The sequence below is a fragment of the Brachionichthys hirsutus genome, chromosome 13 (genome assembly GCF_040956055.1).
Source record: "Brachionichthys hirsutus isolate HB-005 chromosome 13, CSIRO-AGI_Bhir_v1, whole genome shotgun sequence".
Classification (NCBI taxonomy): domain Eukaryota; kingdom Metazoa; phylum Chordata; class Actinopteri; order Lophiiformes; family Brachionichthyidae; genus Brachionichthys; species Brachionichthys hirsutus.
The window spans coordinates 6473860-6483556 of NC_090909.1; positions in this window are offsets into that span (position 1 = coordinate 6473860).

Below are 9697 nucleotides of genomic sequence, written 5' to 3' on the forward strand. Positions count from 1 at the left end.
AAAGAGCAGCAACACGTCGTTATAGGAAGAAGAAGAAGAGGGGGGGGGGGGGGGTAAAAAAGATTAGAAAGCACCCAGAGACAGTGGCTTTGATTGAGAGAAAAAGAAGAAGAAGAGGGGATTTTCACTGCGGGAGTTGGAACGGTCGAGAGAGAGTGAGTGTGTCCAGGGGGCAAGGAAGAGGAGCTGCAATAGAGACGAAGGTAGCAAGTAAGTGGATGAGAGAGCTAGAGGGAGGCTACATGGGGGAGAGAGAGAGAGTAGGTTTGTATTGCATTCCTGTTGCATCAGTTCACAGTAACAAGATTTGGAGATGCAGGCCTCAGACATACTAATAGGTTTTGCACTGACACCCCACCCCCACCCCCCCACCCCACACCCCACACCCCACACCCCACACAAGCACTATAGACAGTTCTGCTCAGCAACACGGTTGGATCACCACTCGCATTTAGCCCCTGTTGATCCGTCTGTAACTGTGTTTGTGTCAGAGAAGGAGAAAGAAGAAGCAGCCTAATGAAGTAGTGACCACACGTACACACACACACACACACAATGTCAGAAAGAAAGAAAAAAAAAAAATCCCCTGCGAACGAGGCGGATAAAGTGACCTTGAGCCTCAGTGAATAGAACCATCAGCAGAGGAGATAAACAGAAGCAAGGCCATCCTAAGAATACACAATATATCCGCTCAACAAATCTTGTTTAGAATTATTTTTTGGAAAGCACGGACAGGCCTGCCCTTTGTAGCATAACAGCATAGGCTTGCCACAGCTTACCTGCCTATCCATATAGATGTGTTATATTTCTTCAACAAGATGAAATCCTATCTTACATGCGTACAAATATAATTTAATCACAGTGTTGTGAGGGAACAAAGGATTTACAAGCACTGTCTTCTTTTTAAGTGTTTCTTGAATGGAATCGGAGCTCTTGAGGGCTTTGAGTCTCTTGTTTGTGTGTGTGTATTTGATTTTGTGTTCAAGCTCACCCAAAAGCTTTAGGGTGTTTGTTTTTTAGTGGTAAACACTGATCCCAGACCTGTATGTAAGTGGAAAGATTAAACTGGCAATCAAAAACAGCCAGTGTTGCCGTTACGTTGCAACATCCCGAGTATTTTTAGCCTTATAATAAAAAAACGAAAAGAAATGTATCCCCGCTGGCAAAGAATATTATGTAAATGTATGGCATCAGAAAGCCATACACCATTACCACCTCTTCAAAGAGATAATAAATTAAGACGGGACACGCTCCGCTTTCATACTGATAAAAATAATAATAATTGCAACATTCATGATCATTTCACAGAAGTAGAATGAGGAAATTAAATATTCTCTCTCCGCTTTTAGAAACCTCTTTGCAGCCATTCAGCAACAGCAGCGTCAACACAATCTGTTGTTGTTTTTTCGCTCACTTTTTTTATCCTGTAGTTTGCCAAACTGTTAGATTTCAATTCAACTTGGGTTTAAATCTCCTCATGCGTGTTTCCCTCGAAGGACACGCTCCCTTTCTTCTATTTTCTCTCTTCGTGTGTTTTTTTTAGCTTGCAAGTTCTTTCAGGTCGAAACTGCACCTTGTGTGTAAAGAAGAGAGACAGTGAATCAATAATCAAAGAGCAGTGTTTTTATGCCCAAAGGCGAATGGCTTCTCCCTTCTCAGTCTGCGCTGAGGATCATTCATAGTGCATTAAAGGCATTGCTAATGCCTCACTGTGCGAGGCAATGAGAGAAGCCCGAACACACGCCCTTTCTTCTCAGTGAGCTTTTGAGTTGATCCTTATTGTTTCAGTGTCTTGTGATGGGAAATCCAGCAACACCAGTAGGGAGGTCTCTAAACTGGATGAGAGAGAGAGAGAGAGAGTGCTGTGGGTTTTATTTATTTGCTATATTGATGAAGGTGAGCGACTGCCCCAGGTGAAACAGGTAACGCGTCAGATCTCTTTAAAGTGTAATCATCTGATGTAGTGTGTTACACGCCTCACGAGGGTGTTAAGCATTTGAAAGTGTTCACTGGAGGTGGATGCCACGCAGATTGTGCTCAAACACACACACACACAGGAACACACACGGCAAATGAGAGGCCTTGAATATATCACTAATTAAAGTGTGATTAGCGCTAATGGTTAATATTGACTGGTGGAGGCCGACGTAGCGGCAGACAGTAATCTGATTAGTATCTATAGCCATGAGGGAGCAAAGGCATGTAGATTGAACTCTGCAAAAACCTAAAGTGGTTAAAGGTTTTGCTTTTATGGCATTTAGCGTGACCATGCGCTAAAGCGCTCGCTCAAATAGTCACTTCCAAATGATTGCTGTACGGCTGAAACCAAAGGAGAGAGGCTGTGTGTTTATCGCTGCCTCTCCAAAAGACAAACAGTGCGTTCACCTGCTGCAGCATAAGATACATTAATGTCTCTATCGAGCAAAGCCCAACCCAATCCCGAAACCGAAGTTTCTTTCAGTGCGGTGTAACATTCGTAGTAGAGCATATGCATTTTAAACATTATCTTTATGTAAACGTTATCAAACATTATCAAAATGTAAACTATCTGAAAGGCACGTTCATGCTCAGTAAAGCCACCGATTACTTTATGTTTTCCTCTGTGCGTCCACAAAACTGTGGAACGATGTGGTGGTGAAGATGTTGTGTTAAAATAGGAAGACTGTCATCAACAATGGCAATAAAATAACTTTGGGCTTTGACTTTATCGTGCTTGGAACACTTGGTCAACTTAGAGGACGACTCTGCAATATGGGAACCATTGCCAGCTGCTAAGGGTGCCGCTGTTATGGGTCGGTGTAGCTTCTTTTTTCCACAATTTCATGTGTGTGTGTGTGTGTTTAACATTTCTTTTAGAAGGCAGCCATCTTTAAAGGGGTAATATAGAAATGGTGTCCAATATCATGGGACCGTGCTTTGGGAACTATTACGTGAATACGCCCTCACTTGTGAAGAAATGAGTTCTGAATTCTTGATGCCCCACGATCTGCTGGCGACGCATCTGGGGTGTACCCCGCCTCTCTCCTGTACTCCTTGGGATAGGCTGTAGCCACACATGTGACCTGCGAGGCAGATAAAGCGGCTGCAGACTAGACGATTGAGGTAATTGATTGATTTTTGGCAAACTTTCCTCTGTCTCCTTGTTTGGCTCAGTTGTTTCCGTGATATGAAAGCACATCAGCTCGCAGACGTCTGAGTGAGCTGCGACCTTTTAGGACTTTTAGTTCAGAAGTCAGTCATAATCTGCCCATCACCATTCCTGTCATAACCCATCTGACATTCTCCTGGCTCTGCATCCAAATGTCAAGCCATAATCTTCAGGGGTGAGTGCTGCCAGACTATGGTTCTCCTTTCGCTCTCTGATACACGTTCCTGTTTACTCCGGTACTTTCTCTCCATTTCAGCCTTTTTTCTGAGGATTTAGTTTTCATAAACAAGCTTGATGTGTATGCAATATCCACTTCTGTCTGACATGAAACTGGGAACTGTCCACTGGGCTTGAGCGAGTTATCTTTCATTTTCCCCGGTAGCTGAGCAAGTTGCAAATTTATGTGGGAGGTCAACTGTGGACTGCATCGTTGTTTGCATGAGAGGGATGGAAGGTAAAATGAGTGTTGTTGCTGGTGTCTACATTTATTCTGAGCCAGTGATCATTTGGAGCCTGTGTCCCCTTTCGGAATGGGGAAATGGATTGTGAGAGAAAGGAGTGTCAAGCCTTATTTATGCCTTGATTTCTCACTCTCTTTATTTATATTTCTCCCACATGCTCGAGGTATCCATTCCAAATTTCTGCACCTGTGTACACGAGTGGGTCTGTCTGCTCTCTGGATGCATTTCACACTGGTAATGCATGCTCATTAAGTTTTAATATATGCGCTGTGGCGTACATATATTTAGGTGCAGTGGTGGTCGCTGCATTTCCAATGACATTTGGCTTTAGTAATTTGTCCCACTTAGAAGTGATATGAAATGAGGAATGTCTGGATTGTTTTACCTTTTAAAATTATGTTTTTTAACCTTTCTTGATCTACTGCGGTCCTTGATGTGCTTACGAATGTTTTCCACTTTCATAGGTAATATGGGGGCTTTTGATTTCTACTGTGTAATTTCTCATTTAAATTTTCTATTGAACCGGCTTGATGAACACTGTCACAAGCTAGGTCTGGAAATTAACCTGGAAGAAATGTCTTCTTACAATATTGTGAGCACCAATTAAATTATATTGGGTTGTGACAATATGTTTTTGGAAAAAGGTAAAATGAAAACTGATTTTTTTTCCCAAGACTTGAAGTGTTTATTATTACATTGTCCTTAATTTTGTGAAGTAAAAAGACATTAAATACTTCCATTAGAGCCGGACACATTTCCTTCAGCTTGTCTATCAATGTCATACTGCCAGATTTTTCTGTCTGACAGTTTGATCAGAAATAATTAATCTGGTCATTTTATGTATTTTCTGACTTTATGCTGGACAGATATTACGATCCTAAGCTTCATGCTTGATTCGAAAGGATAATCTTAATAACCTAAGGTGTAAGTAAAAAAAAGAAATCCTGTTAAATGAACCACAAGTGTGAATTAAAAAGTCATCATCATATGAATAAACATCAACCCATCTTCGTATCCAACAGATGTTAATATTACTTGTGATTAATTTTAATTCCTTATGCTTTGATGTATAAATTTAGTTTATGTGGTTTCAAGCTAACACTTTGGCAAAAAAATATATTTTCATGCAAATATAAAGCTAAGTAAACCCGGTTTTATCCTCTCCCACATGCCCTGTTAGCATTCTTTCATCAATCAGCCAACACCTACTTCATGTCATGTACATGTCATGGCTGTTAGTGCAGAGTCTGATGTGTTCCGATACCTGAAGCGCTTTAAGAAATGTCAGATCTCTTCCGCAGCCATGTGGGAGTGCGTGATGTGATGTTGAGGGCCACTAGGCCTGGGCGCCACCCCATCTTCTCAGCCTAAGGCTAAACATCGTCTAAGGCTTCCCGGCATGAGGCCCGGGCATCTTGGCTGGAGCTCTTGTGAACTCACACGCCTATCCACAGCAGCCTTACTGCCGTTTTGTTGCGCCATGTATAGATGCCACAACAACTGCTTCACTTTAGATTCCACCTTGATTGTTTTCCCTTTGTAGCCTATATGTTGAAGGTGCAGAGTGTGCACTCAATCGCTGTGACATACAGTGTATAGGTCCTTTGTGTTCAATGGTGTCTGTGTGTGTGCGCGTAAGAAATGGTATGACATTGGTTTTGGATTGAATGCGTTTGTGTCAATCATGTCGACATCCGTAGATTTCCACTCAGTTGCAAGGAAGAAGACTGGGAAAGAGGTAGAAAGAGGAAAAGGGAAAATCTCCATTATTAAGAAAGGAACGAGTCTCCAAGCACCAAAGGCAAGTCACATTTCTTCCATTTCATTCTACTGATTGTTCAACATTGCTGTCACACATATATCAAATGTAATTCCACTCGCAGAGCTACTGATACTCTCTTTCTCGTGTGTATAACACAGTAGAAATTGAGATATCAGGCTATATGACCCACGTTTGTGACTCATATCCATTATATCTATGACATTATTGCATCATCTGTCCACCCAACATTTCTCATGGCCCAAGGCACTGGCAAGTGAAGTGACAGAAGGTGACTGACTGTGTGTGTCTTAATGCGTGTTTGTGTGCACATTTGTGTGTAAGCCCTTGTGTACAAGCTGGGAGCGTATAGCACAGATTGTGTTTGAATTGATAGCCAATCCTTGCAAGTTTGCGTGTCCATATGTTTCAACCCCCAGCTACATCCACCATCTGCACTAGTATGATGCTAATTTACTTCCCCTGTCATAATCAGCTGTCTCTGTATTCCCAACTGTCCACAATTGCCGGCTGAGTTGCCTGGAATTGCTGTAGTGCGTTACACACTTGTTACTAGGCCGCTTCCTGGCTCATGTAAGGAGAGCTGGTGGTTGGAAGTAAAAGCCCTAAGGGCTGCGTGTGTGTGTGTGTGTGTGTGCGTGTGTGTGTGTGTGTGTTATGGAGAGAAGGTGTAGAATATGGGTTCAGGGGTTCTAGGGCTCGTCTCAAGCACGGCCCCGGGGAAGCATGTCAAGCTATTCTCTGGATAGCCGCCTGTGTATTTACCCATTCCTCAGAGCGGGGTAAGAATGGTAAACCCGAAGAGTGGTTTGCAAACGGGGTCAATAGGGTGAAGGGTGAGAAAATGTGTGAAGAGGTGTGCATTTGAAATGGATGTTTGAGGACTATTCTCACGAGGTGAGGGATGTTTGATACAGTTATGGCACAGTATCTAACGTCTACACACTAATATACACATTCTTCTCATATTAAGCGTGAGGCTGAAAGGAAATGTGATCTACACAGAGACTAATATTTGTCCACACACTTTAAACAGCAGATCAATGCCTTGGTAGACAATACCGTATACTAGTCATGACTGTTATCCTCACTCTATTTCTTGCTGCAAATCAACTGTCTGTGTCACACAAGTGGGATGAGATTGCGACTTCCCTTTTGGGACAGAAATTGGCGTGGCGCATCAAGGAGGGGTGATAATTAACGAAACACACCAGGCTGTTAGTGAAGTCTTGCCTTCCACTCAGCGCTCTGCAGAGCTGTCATGAACCAAAGCTGTGTCTGACAGTTGTACAGGTGCATATGTGATTGCGCTTGAAGAGAAGGATGGAGACCAGTTCCAGTGGGACGTTGCTTATCAGAGGGACAGGCTGAAAGAAAGGCAGTGTGATTGGCATGGTGATAGAAAAATAGGAGAAGAAAACTAGAGACAGACAGAAGAAAAATGGGTGATTGAGACAAAAGAAGATGAGGAGAGAGTAGAGTGTGTCCTTTCAGATAAACAAAAACATGGCTCATCATTACAGGGAGCACCAGGGGAGCACTGAGGCCCATCTGCCAGCTAATACATACTAATGCTCTCAATGCACCGTGCAGGAACTACCAAAGCCACAGGACATGGACCCTGGCATGTGCGCTGTATAGCAGAGATGCTGAAACACATCCATCCATCCATTTTCTTGTAGACGAGACGAAAGCAATCGGCTTATCTACACGCTCATCCAGCTTGCGGGTCACGGGTCTGGATACCAGGTCATCAGATGAAAGACAAATAAAAACATTCATACTCAGGGGAGAACATACAAACTCTGCACAGACAGGAATCAAACCCAGAACCTTCTTGCTGGAAGAAATGCCACCACTCACTGCGCCACCTTGCTGCCTGCTAAAATACAGGACACAGGATGTGGTTAAATCCAAGCAGCATCAAATATAATTATAGATCTCGATGCGCCGGTGAAAAATAAATCCATATAAGTCACTGTATGTGCATCACTTTCTCAAAACAGGAGTGAGATGTCCCATTGATCAGAATTCACAACAATTTTCAAGTTAAAACGTAAGAAAATCACATAAATCTGATGGCTTTGACTTCCTTATATCCTGCCATGCATCGAAGGCTTACTGTTTTGTTTTTCTTCCTTTTCATCTTTTTTCTCACTATAACGCACACTCTTTGTTGACTCCTCTGAATACCATTTTTGTTCCATTGTGGTATTGTCCTATTTCCTCTGTCTTTTACCTCATTAACTGTAAACAAAATAGTAAAAGATCACACATCACAAACCGCAGTTTTTCTGCCTCGGGATGATTTCAAACCGGTTCAAATCCCCCGAGCAGTTATAGGTTTGACACCCACTCGGGCATGCTATTGCCTTTGCTTTTGTGTTTTGCGTTCTTTCCCTTCGCTTCTATGTGTGTGTGCGTGAGTGAGAGGGGTGTCAGTGGTGTAAACATTGAATGTCCCTTGTGTCTGGAGGTATTACACTGAAGCGCAGCCACGCATACAGGCCTGGGAGGGCCTTTCTGAATCAGTGGACAGGACCGGCGCGACCTTTTCAACACACATTAAAGTAGGGTCACCTCACCGAGATACAGGTTTGTGGGAGTGCGACATGGAGAGGGGCGGCATTGGAGTGTGGCAACGCAGATGGGGGTAGGGGTTGCATGTGAATGCCCTCTTCACTATACCCTGCGAAAATGTGCCCTTTCATCAACATTGTATTCCCATGCACATCTGTCAATATGTATTTGTATACAACACATATACAGTACAAGATCAACCTATGCTGTCAGATTTCCACCGCATGATCAAAGATGAATACACTCAGCCGGAGAAACAGGTTTTGTCTTGACAAGATCACTTCTAAAGATGTCCTTGTTGTCTTTTTTCCCCCTTAACTCTATTAACTTGCGTATCCAATCGCAGCACAGGCCTTACATTTCCTTATGGGCGCAAGCAAAACACATGCATGGGTGCACTTCTCCTACCTCAGCAACAATCTGTACGAAAATGTCTCCACCTATCAAACTTGTGAGTGTGCAAGCAATGCACATGTGTGTCTCAGTGCATCACACTGGTGAGGAGAAGAATAACCCAATTATAGAGACAGTCTGCCTCACAGACATACAGTATGTGCAAAATGTGTGTGTGTGTTAGAGAGGGCACAAAGCTGAGCACGGTGAGGGAGACTGATTTTTGATGAGAAGAGCACATCAGAAAAGGGAGAGAGAAATTGCACAGCTCCAATGAATAAATGCAGAATAAACAGGATGTGCACCAAACAAAGGTGAGCTGGTAAGGAGTACAACTAGCTCTTGAAAATTTCAATTTGTGAGTAGAGCTGAAATATTCAAATATTTGTATTTATTCAAATGAGGGTGCTGCTGCGCCGTGCATGCATCAGTTCATGTAGAATGTACCTTTCCCTCTGCATCTTTTTTTTGAAGGGGGTGGCCCTGAACCTCACAATTTGGAGGATGCAGTTGCATAGCAACAGACAGCAGCCGAGTACCTAAAAAGCAAAGGGGGGAGAAAAATATGCAGGGCTATTTGGCTTGTTAAATATTCTGTCTGCTATTACAGCACTCAGAGCCAAATTCATTTCCACAGAAACCGATTTAGAAATGCTGCTTGAATCAGCCCATGAGGAAAACACTGTACAAAAACCAGCAGCTGTGCTTGTTTTTTTTTTTCAAACTGTAGCTTTATTCACATTTTTATCATCAGAGAATCAAACATGAACAGAGCGCATTATTTATTGATACAGAAGCGATTGCATCTTTAGAAAATGGCCAGTAGTTTATGATATATTATTCAATATGACAAAAAGATGAGTTTGTCTGATATGTTTGTCGCATATTTCATTGTCCATGTGCACAGCACATATTGCATTCATATATCCTCTAATAAGAATGCACACAATGGGGAATTATAGCATATGAAATGGCATTTGTCTGTTTGTGAGCTTGTAACATGTGCCAGGGCTCAAAGTCAAGGTGTTTTGTCACATTACAGATAAACACAAAGCAATTTCCTCTTAAATTTATTAACATTTCAGAGGTGAATCTTCACCCTATAGACGCTCCTGCATGCTTGCTCCGCGCCTCTGTGTGTCCTGCAGGTCGAGAGATTTCAATAAAGCAATAAGACAGAGAGGTTGTTTGCTGTCTGTAAAGCCAGCTGCAGACTTGAATGAACAAAAACCCTGACAATATTTCCGACAAAGGAGAACCCAGATTCCTTTTTATTAAACTTTTCCAGAACCCAATGGACATACATTACCTGCTTTTTGAATAAATACATAAAAT